This window comes from Schistocerca piceifrons, chromosome 3 (assembly GCF_021461385.2).
Source record: "Schistocerca piceifrons isolate TAMUIC-IGC-003096 chromosome 3, iqSchPice1.1, whole genome shotgun sequence".
NCBI lineage: Eukaryota > Metazoa > Arthropoda > Insecta > Orthoptera > Acrididae > Schistocerca > Schistocerca piceifrons.
Genome location: NC_060140.1, coordinates 428,532,255 through 428,542,251, shown reverse-complemented (window position 1 = coordinate 428,542,251; position 9,997 = coordinate 428,532,255). Strand labels below are relative to the sequence as shown.

At 42.7% G+C, this 9,997-nt stretch overlaps 1 pseudogene; it reads left to right on the top strand.

The window, feature by feature from the left end:
• The first annotated feature begins 417 nt into the window (after positions 1–417).
• LOC124790570 lies at positions 418–535 on the top strand (annotated as a pseudogene).
• The last annotated feature ends 9,462 nt before the right edge of the window (positions 536–9,997 follow it).

The following is a 9,997-nucleotide window of genomic DNA, read 5'->3' as shown; positions in this document are numbered from 1 at the left end:
GTTCTGTTGGGTATAGATCTCAAGATTTTGGAGGCCAAGGGAGTACCTCAATATCACAGAGTTCTTAGAGCCACGTCGCCATGTGTGAACGAGTATTGTTTTGTTAAAAATTGCACCAAGTTACTCTCACATGAGAGGTGACACGTGTGGACGCAGGCTGTCTGCAATATATTATTGTCCCGTCAGATTTCCCTCAGTCATTACAAGTCGTAGCCTAAAGTCGTAAACGATGGCTCTCCACACCATGACCCCAGGACTAAAACCACTGTGCCTCTCTAAAGCATAACTAGATGCGCCCTCTTCGCAGGTAACCGCCATGCCGATGTTGGTCATCGTGGATAGTACATAAATGAGAGTCATCAATGAATGCAGTGCGACGACATTAATGAGCAGTTCATGATTCCCAGTCACAACATCGCCAACGGCCTTGCCGCAGTGGTAACACCGGTTCCCGTCAGATCACCGACGTTAAGCGCTGTTGGGCTGAGCTAGTACGTGGATGGGTGACCATCCGGTCTGCTGAGTGCTGTTGGCACGTGGGCTGCACTCAGCCCTTGTGAGGCAAACTGAGGAGCTACTTGATTTATAAGTAGCGGCTCCGGTCTCTTAAACGGACATACGGTCGGGAGAGAAGTGTGGTGACCACATGTCCCTCCATATCCACATCCAGTGACGCCTGTAGGCTTTGGATGACACGGCGTCCGGTTGGTACGATTGGGCCTTCCACGGCCTTTTGGGCGAAGTTTAGATTTTTTCTTTTTAGTCATGGCACCACTTCAAATGGCCAAAAGTAGTCGACCAGACCCTTGTTTACATACAGTCAAAATCCGCTCACTGCCACATCCATAAGCCCCACGAATCTGGACATAGCATGATTCGATCAGTTGCTCAAATAGGAACCCATAATGAAACCACTTTCAAACTCTGTCATTTGCTGATACCGCCGTCACACACGTGTACGCTGCACCTCCATGTACTTCACAATGATCATCAACATCTGACGCGGTGCACGTCTCTTTTATAACATACCAAGCCTGGTAACAACTCTAAACACGAGTAACACTAATGCATTCTGGTGATCTTGCACCTGTCACAGAGACTGCAACTCTAATCATTTACAAACCCACCGATGAAGATACCATGACATCTAACCATGTCTTCTGGGTGCTACACTTCTTTTGACAGACTGTGTATATCATTAGATAAGAGGAATTTTACGCCAACAGCTACATTCTAAAAGATGGAAGCACATTTAATAGCAACAACGAAACAGATAAAGTGGTTGGAGATACATTTGTTGTCTATGTTTGTTCCCGGCCTTTTCCCCTTGACTTGATCTTCTTCTTCTTCTTTTTCTTTTTGCGTTTCGGCCTCTGTAGGACCACGAGTAGCCCCTCTGTGGACTGCATTTTCCTCTTCTTCTTCGAGAATCTCTTCATTCTTTTATTCTGTCTCGCTCTTTTTCCGAGATCTTCAGTCTCCTTTTCTCCTGTCGGCTCTACTGGTGATACTGTAATCTTTTCCTAGTCTTCTCTGTTGTTGATTTGCGGCATATTGGTCGGTGTATATTTGTTCCTCCAATTTTCCTTTAATTCAGTCTAGATCCCCAGTTCCAACCAGTCCTTCCGTAGAACAACCCCCTTGGTTTCTGTCTTTCTCCTTGTCCTCCCTGTTGTTTCCCACACTCTCTTCATCATTCTGTCCATGCGCATCCTAATTACATGTCCAGCAAACCTTGCCTTTTTGAGTCTGATTTCCCTGCATATTGTCCTCATGTTCCGGTAGAGTTATTCCCTAGATCTTTGCATCCATCTCTCTCTACCTCTTTTGGGGGACCTTGTATTTTTCTCAGTATTTTTCTCTCTTCTTTCTCTAGTTGTTCTGCCCCATTTCTTCCTAGTGTCATTGTCTCAGCAGCATATAATATTGCATTCCTCACCGTTGCCTTGGGTAGCTTATCTTTGCCTCTTTGGATATGTTCATTTTACTGCACATCTCTCTCGTCTTCTTTATTCTCTCTGTTATTCCCTCCTGGCTCCTGTTCCTTCCTGTTATAAATTCTCCCAGGTATTTAAATTTGGCCACCACTTGTGCAGTTCCTTCCGGTGTTTCCCAGTCTGCAGTTGTATTTAATGTCTGTCTTGTTATAGGCGATCCTCAGTCACACCATTCTGGCTACCTTACTTAAGTTGTCGAGTTGTGTCTTTGCAACTTCTTTCGTTTCACGTACTATTGCTGTGTCGCCTGCAAAGACCAGGCAGTAGACTTGAGCCCTGTTGTCCTTTCTGTCTCCCACATGGGCCTTTGGTATTCCCATTTCCTCGTTAATTGCTCTCCACTGCCTGATCGCGTAGTGCTGAGCCAATGCTATGTTGAACAAAAATGGTGACAATCCATGTCCCTGTTTAACACCAGCCTTGGTCTCAAATTCTTCTGACAGTGCTCCTCTAAACCTCATCCTTGCTTTTGTGTCTGTCAGAATTTCTTTTATGAGTTCTTCTGTAGTTCCCTCCAGTCCTCTGTTCTTCAGGATCCTAACAAGAGACTGTCTGTCGATGGAGTCATATGCCTTTGTGAAGTCCACGGACGTTATTACGGTATTTTCGTTTTTTAAGGTCCTGTTATGTCAGTTGCGCTTCAGGATAAGTATCTGTTCTATACATCCTCTTCCCTTCCTGAATCCCGCTTGGTAGTCGCCAACTGTATTTTCTACCTATTCTTCTACTCTCTCGACCAAGGGTTTTGACAGCACCTTGTATCCGACCTCTAGTAGCGGTATGTTTGCATCTCTCTTGTCCCCCTTCTCACGTATTGGTACTAAAATTGCATTCTTCCATCTATCTGGCAACTTCTTTGTTCTCCAAATCTGGTTGATTATGTTGATCATGTTGTCTATTGCTTTGTTGCCTCCCTATTTTATCATCTCGGCTGCTACACCATCTTCTCCAGTTGCCTTATTACTCTTTAGATCGCTTATAGCATGTGCGACTTCATCCCTGTTTGGAGGGCGTGGCTCTCTCTCTTCTGTGTCAGTCCCTAATTCCAGCTGGTCTCCAGGTGGTTTGCAGTTCGGCAAGTCGTGAAAGTACTCTGCAAAAACCCTACACTTCTCCTTCGCACTAACGGCCAGCTCACGTTTCTCATCTCTTATAAACAGTTCTCTACCCTTGTATACAATCAGACTCTTTCTGAATTTCCCCGCAAAAGTGTTTGCTGTAGTTTTTCCTGCAGTTGTTCTCAATCTCGTCCATTTCCTGCTTCATCTTCTGTTTTCTGGTCCATCTTATTGTTCGGGCAACTTCCACTCTTGCTCCTACGAAAACTCCCCTTCTTGCTGCTCCAGTCCCTCCAGGCTTTCCAGCGAATCTCTACCGCTTCCTCGCATTCCTTTTTCCACGAATAGTGCTTCCTTTTATTTTCTTCCTTTCCCCATAGTTCAGCCTGTTTCACCGTATTTCGCTTCATGTCGTCCCATTCACTGAGTGATTCAATTCTTTCCTCATATCTGGATCAATTGTGTCTCAATTTGTCTCCGTCTTTCTTCATGACTCCCGTTCTTCTATTTCATGATCTCCTTAGTGTTTGCCAGCTGATTGCTATGTGGTCAATTTGGAATTCCCCAAGGCGGGTGCATGGGTTTGCCCATATCTTTTTCTTCCTCGGTTTGTCCCTGAAGTGTGTTGTCATCAATCTCATTTTGTGTTCTCGACACAGTTCAGTTAGTCTTTCTCCATTTTTGTTTTTCTAATGGTGTGCGGGGTACTCTCCCACTACTCCTTTATGTTGCTTCTCTCTTACAGTCTGTGCATTATAATCTCCTACGAGTATCTTTACATCTGTACAAGGTATGTTTTTCAGTGTATCATCTAACTCCTCCCAGAGACTGTCTCTAACTTTCTTGTCTTTTCTGTTCTTGTCAGTTGTAGGTGCATGTTCATTTACTGTTGTATAGTTTTTGTTCCCTGCTTGAAATGTCAGTGTTGATACCCTCTCTGACCTGCTCTTCATTTAAGTTATGCCATCCTCTTATCTCTTGTCTACTATGAATCCCGTACCAAAGCAACTAATTGCATGTCTTTCCTTTCCCACTCTAACTCCTGGTTTCCCATTCAGCATTATGAAGCCTTCTGACTCCACTGTATCTTCGTCAGTGTATCTTGTTTTTTGCATCGCTAGTATTCCAATGCTTCTCTCTTTCATCTCGTCTATTACCGGTTTAAGTTTACCAGTCTTAATCATTGTCTGTACATTGGTTCCAATTCTGAAAGTCTTTTTAGTTTTAATCTTCTTTCAGGTTCCTGGGAGCTCCGACTCTTCCTTTATTCCTATCTTTAGGCAGGTCCCCCAGAATCTGAATGCCTGATCGCGTCGTCCTTGGTCAACGGGGGATTGTCCCCCTGTGGTAATGTCGATTCAGTAGTGCGATCCAATCCATGAGCAATTTTTTGGGGGGTGGGAGGGGAGGGGGCGGGGCGCTAGTGTCCTTCCTGTTGAAGTTGTTAGCCCCAGAAGATGAGTTCAGGCCGCCCCTGACGTGGGGACACAGACGCCCTTGGTAGCCGCCCCTAACATGGAGTACAGCCACTACCTGATATGTTTCAGTGGCTCTTCCGCCCTCTCTGCCGTTGGGAAGTGACGTTCTTCTTCCGCGTTCGAGACCGTTGGCCGGGCTTCACCTGTAACGCTAGGTAGAGGCCCTAACCGGATCCGGAGACAGATGAACCCTGGTTTTCTTACGAGGTTGTTACTCCTCCCCCTCCTCCTTCCCTATCTCTTGCGAGGGGGAGGGGCGGGCTTGGGACCGTCAAAACATATAACAGACCTCTGATAAAATTAGTGAACGTAACTCCATCGTGCAGTTATGAAGTGGACAGCTGCCGCTGGTAGATGAATTCTGAAAATAATATTTCAACAAACGTTCTCTTTGTAAAGGAGGGGATTTAAAATGTCGATATGATCGAGAAACGAAAAGAGGAAGGTGGAAGTATTTGCTTTACTGTTTGAAAGAGAAAAAACATGTTTTGAGGAAAAGTACGAGACCAGTAAAAGTATATGCTCCGAGTTTTTCTTGAAAACAGTGTAAGCGAAATGTGTACAGAGCGACAGCACGTTGTTCAATAGATGAACAACAGCAACATAGGAGAAATTTGAGAATAATTTGGTTTTATGGACTGGCAAAGCTAGGAAAGGGAGCTACAGACGTATACAGATTTCAGTGCAAGGTATTTGCATTGATAACCTGTCCTTTTCTGGTACAATGACAAGAATTAACACTCTACAATATTTTTCGAGGTAATGTAGAGTTGTGTACAGTTGACAGCCGTGGTTTCCAGGATTAACAAGTCTCCAAAATAAACGAAATAGCGGTAGAGGGCGTGGCTGAAAGCGGAAAGGGTGTGGGATCACAGTTCGGATGGCTCACTTCTCTTCTCTCTGCCTTTTAACATAGCATTCTCTCAATGATGTGACGATATGCATTTCAGATATAACGACGATTTCACACTGCCAACTTCTGTGTACCTCATATAACAATAGCAATTCACACTTTTCTTTAATCTAATAATAGTTTACCATCTGCGAAATTCTCTGACACAAGGGTCTATCTAAAAGTAAGGTGGGCGACGGGAAATTATCAAAAATAATTATGTTAATACGGGTTTCTCTTTCAGTATCACATTTCAAAACTCCCTCCTGAATACGAGTACATAGGTCTTCTGTTTCTTCAGCCCGCTACATATAATTAGAGATCACTTGCTTGCATCCGTCTGCCTACACGGATTAATCTCTTGAACTGCTGTGGGGATTTGGATCCGGTTTTGATTAATAAATACACTAATTCACAAGGATGTTTTTTGTATATAATTTATAAATATTTCATATAAATTGTCTGAATTATGATGAATTAAAGTTATGTTCAGCAAACGCTGCCATTATCACGTTGCAAGTGGCCACCATAAATCGAGAGAGAAGCAGTGCCATCGATAAGGCAGGAAGCGGGATGTAATTCGCATCTGGTATGGTGATCTAGCGCCAGAGGGTGTGGCTGGAAGTAGAAAGGGTGTGGGATCACCGTTCGGGTGGCTCACTTCTCTTCTCTTTGCCTTTTAACATAGCATTCTCTCAATGATGTGACAATATGCATTTAAGAAATAACGACGATTTCACACTGCTAATTTCTGCGTCCCTCATATTAGCAATAGCAATTCACACTTAATTCATTGCAAATTCTTCAAACAACAGGCTGTGAGTCACTCAACTCTGAAGTATCGTAAGAAATATGACCCATAAAGTAAACGCCTCACCATCAGGCTGTGATGCGAGACACATAACCTGGAATATTAAAATATTTTTAACCAAGTAGTTTGCCTGCAGTCGTTTGAGAAATACTGGATAGTGAAGGAACGTATGAATCGAGATAATATGGTGTTTTCCGCAAAAACTGCTTCAGCAACTTCAACATCTTTTCTTTTTACATATGGTACATACTTTTTGCAGCGAAGCAGATGACTCAACATTCAGATTTTTGCCTTCCATGGATCAAACCTATATGTTATCATTCATTGCGTGGTACGGCGAAGAATGTCCACATCAAGAATTTGCAGCAATGAGACTCAACAACGCACCACAGTGCATGCTAAGCTTCACAAGAGGAGTGTTGTAGAACTCAATAAACATGCACGTCATGCGTGTCATTTCTTATTTCTTGTTTCATTTGTGCCACCTCAGCCAGTCTCCGGTACATTTTGAGTCACTCACACACTCATACGCTTATGATTCGCTTATAGTATTTACATTGGTTCTGAATATATTACTTAATCATGTGTTCCCATCATTTCCATGAGTTGGCTCTCTAAACGCCAGTTACATCACGTTAAGTTATACGAAAGTGATGATATTCCGTTAGTTAACATAGTTCTCCGAAATTTATTCACAACTCCACAAAGTGCACCACAAAGAAAATGTGTTACCCCACATAAGGAGTTCGATATAAAAGGATCCAACGTATATCACTTTATACATAACGTACGTTTCAGATCTGTTACATTATATGTTGTACCTCACACCAAAGAAACGTAACCTGCATTTTTTTTGTTGCAGTTTACCCACATTTAGCGTGCATGTTTACCTTCATTTCATTATTCGTTTCATCTTACGAGGAAGCGTAATATTTTATTCTTCCTTTTTGAATTACGCACAGATTGCCTGTGGACTGGGTATTAGATTACTTCTTCCCTCATCCTTGTTGTATAATCAATCTAATGGTAGTTATAAATATTTGTGGAAACTATTTGTTTCCTGCCTTATAAGTAATATGTATCGTATAACTACATAAACATTCCTTAAAACGCTGTACAGTGTATAATGGAAGCTGCTTCACAGCATTATGATCCACTTTTTCATTTCTGTTCAAGACTTGAAGAATGGTAGGTTAAAGGGCTGAGTGTATGCCTAAGGCTAATTCACTTGTTTCGAGCCTTACTTACAAGGAAACTTCCATCACCAAGCTGACCTCATACTGTAAGTCAAAACGTACACTTCCGATACATCATCCCATTGCTGGGGTTCACATCTTGAAGGTGTACTTTTTCCTCTTTAAAATGTGACGTCAAGTTGGTGATGTTTCCTTGTAAGATATAAAATCGAGGCAAGTGGATCATTAACACTCAGCAACGTTTCTCAAAGCAAGTTACTATTTCTTCCAAAATATTCCAATTGAAGGTTCCTGAGTTCACTTTTCTAGTTTCAGAGCAGAGACCCGGCCTCGCAAAGCGTATGTTGCACGTAGCACCTTCGCGTTGGGTCGTCATCATCCACTAGAGTTATTTCAACCTTTAGTCCTTCAGTCATACTCGTTCACGCTGCCTTTGTACGTTCTAGAATTCATCTGCGCAAATTGGTCTTCTCGGTCTATGTTCGTCTCTTGAATTCCAGCAGACAACTTCCTTGTTGTATCTACGATCGATTTGTCTAGCCATAGGTCCTACTTATACTTACCAATTTCCTTTCCGTTATAGACCTTACAGCGTCTTCTTCTCTAGACTGTTACGGGAGATATTTGTTCGTTGTTAAACTGTGTCCCTAACGATTCCCAACATGCATACTATGTATCTATCACTACGTTGCCCACTAGAACCAAAAAATTCTTACGGTATTGAAAAGCACGTCCCACAAGACTGTTGTATGTAATGTAAGATAGTGTAAATGTTAAAGGCTGAATTCTACTACTTTGGAGTAATCTGAAAATTATCATAAATGGATACTTTCAGTTCAGGCTTTATTTTTTCCGTTCTCGAAATTAAAACATCTTTTTATCAGGTTCAATAAATTTCCTCTCTGAAAATTAATGTAGTATTTGTCAGCAAAACGAAAATATCTTTGCTGCTTCATTTTCTCGCTAACAGTTTTCGGAAAATCCCATCGTAGCTGAAATACCACTACAGACTGTTTACACATCTTACGTAAAAATAGGTCGAGACAGTCCCCAAAACAATAATTAAATTCGTTTTGATAAAGAGAGATGTACAACAAGAACAGTATTCAAGTGGAAAACGTACTTGAAACCTTGGTGCAGTAATTTAGTGCATCATTATCAGTCAAAATAAGTGCAGTTATCAGAGCTGGAATCAATCCTTTACGCCACGGAAGTTCGCAGGCTGGTGACATGACGTCGCTTTTCCACAACAATGATAAGCCGTACCGTATTACACAGGCCCACGTGGCATGTATCTACTGTGATTCCTGTTGTTGCTAATCACTTTCAGTTTATGTCCGTCCCTATAGCTGGGCAGGCCGGCACGGTAGGTCAGCGTGTTCGGTCAGAGGGCTGCTTGCTCGCTGTAATAAATTGAGCCAAAGAATTAACTATCAACTTGGACGGATGTCTCGTGACGTCCGCCCAGACCAAACGCAACGAACTACTATATCGAACAAAAAAAAAAAAAAAAGGGTTGTGGTCAGCGTGACGGATTGCCGTCCTATGGCTCCGGGTTCGATTCCCGGATGCGTAGGGGATTTTCTACGCTCAGGGAATGGTTGTTGTGTTGTCTTCATCATCATTTCATCCGGTGCGCAGGTCGCCCAATGTGTCGTCGAATGTAATAAGACCTGCACCAAGGCGGCAGGACCTTCCCCGTAAGGGGCCTCCCGGCCAATGACACCAACGCTCATTTCCATTTTACTGTAAGTTTACGACAAGGACATCAAGTTACATTTGGTTCACAATAAATTACAAATAAAATATATGTCGCGAACATTTTACATTGATGGTATCCTTGTGCTCCTTTCTTTTTTACACAATTGAATTTTATTATCTCTTCAACATTTCTAGCAATATATGGTGACAATTATTGGATTTTATGGAATAAAATCGTCATAACTTCTGAGCAGTTTGCGTTAGGACGTTCAAACTGCACGGTTGGCCGTGGGGCATGATAAGAATTAGTACACAAATGTATGGTTTGGTTTAGCGACGAAGACCACTTTTATTTGGATGCGTTCTTCAATAAGCAAAATTGGCGCGTTAGGGAGCTGAGAATCCGCGTTTCGCGATGGAGAAGTCTCTTCAACCTCAACGGGTGACTGTGTGGTGTGCAGTGTCCATAATCGGTGTGATAGTCCTTGATGGCACGGTGACTACCGAACTGTACGTGAAGGTTGAAGGTTTTGGAAGATGATTTCACGCGCATTATCCAAAGTGCCGTTCATGCAAGACCCAGCGCTACACCATCGAAACAGGAGAGTTTTGATGTCCTGGAGGAGCACTTTGGTGACCGCATACTAGCTCTGGGGTACCCAGAGGCCACTGGCACGAGCCTCGATGACAATCATATTCCCCGGATCTGAACACATGCAATTTTCTTATGGGGCTATATTAAACACAAGGTGTACAGCAATAACCCCAAAACCACTGCTGAGCTCAAAATAGCCATTCAGGAGGTCATCGATAATATCGATGTTCCCTTCACTTCAGAGGGTCATGCAGAATTTCTCTATTCGT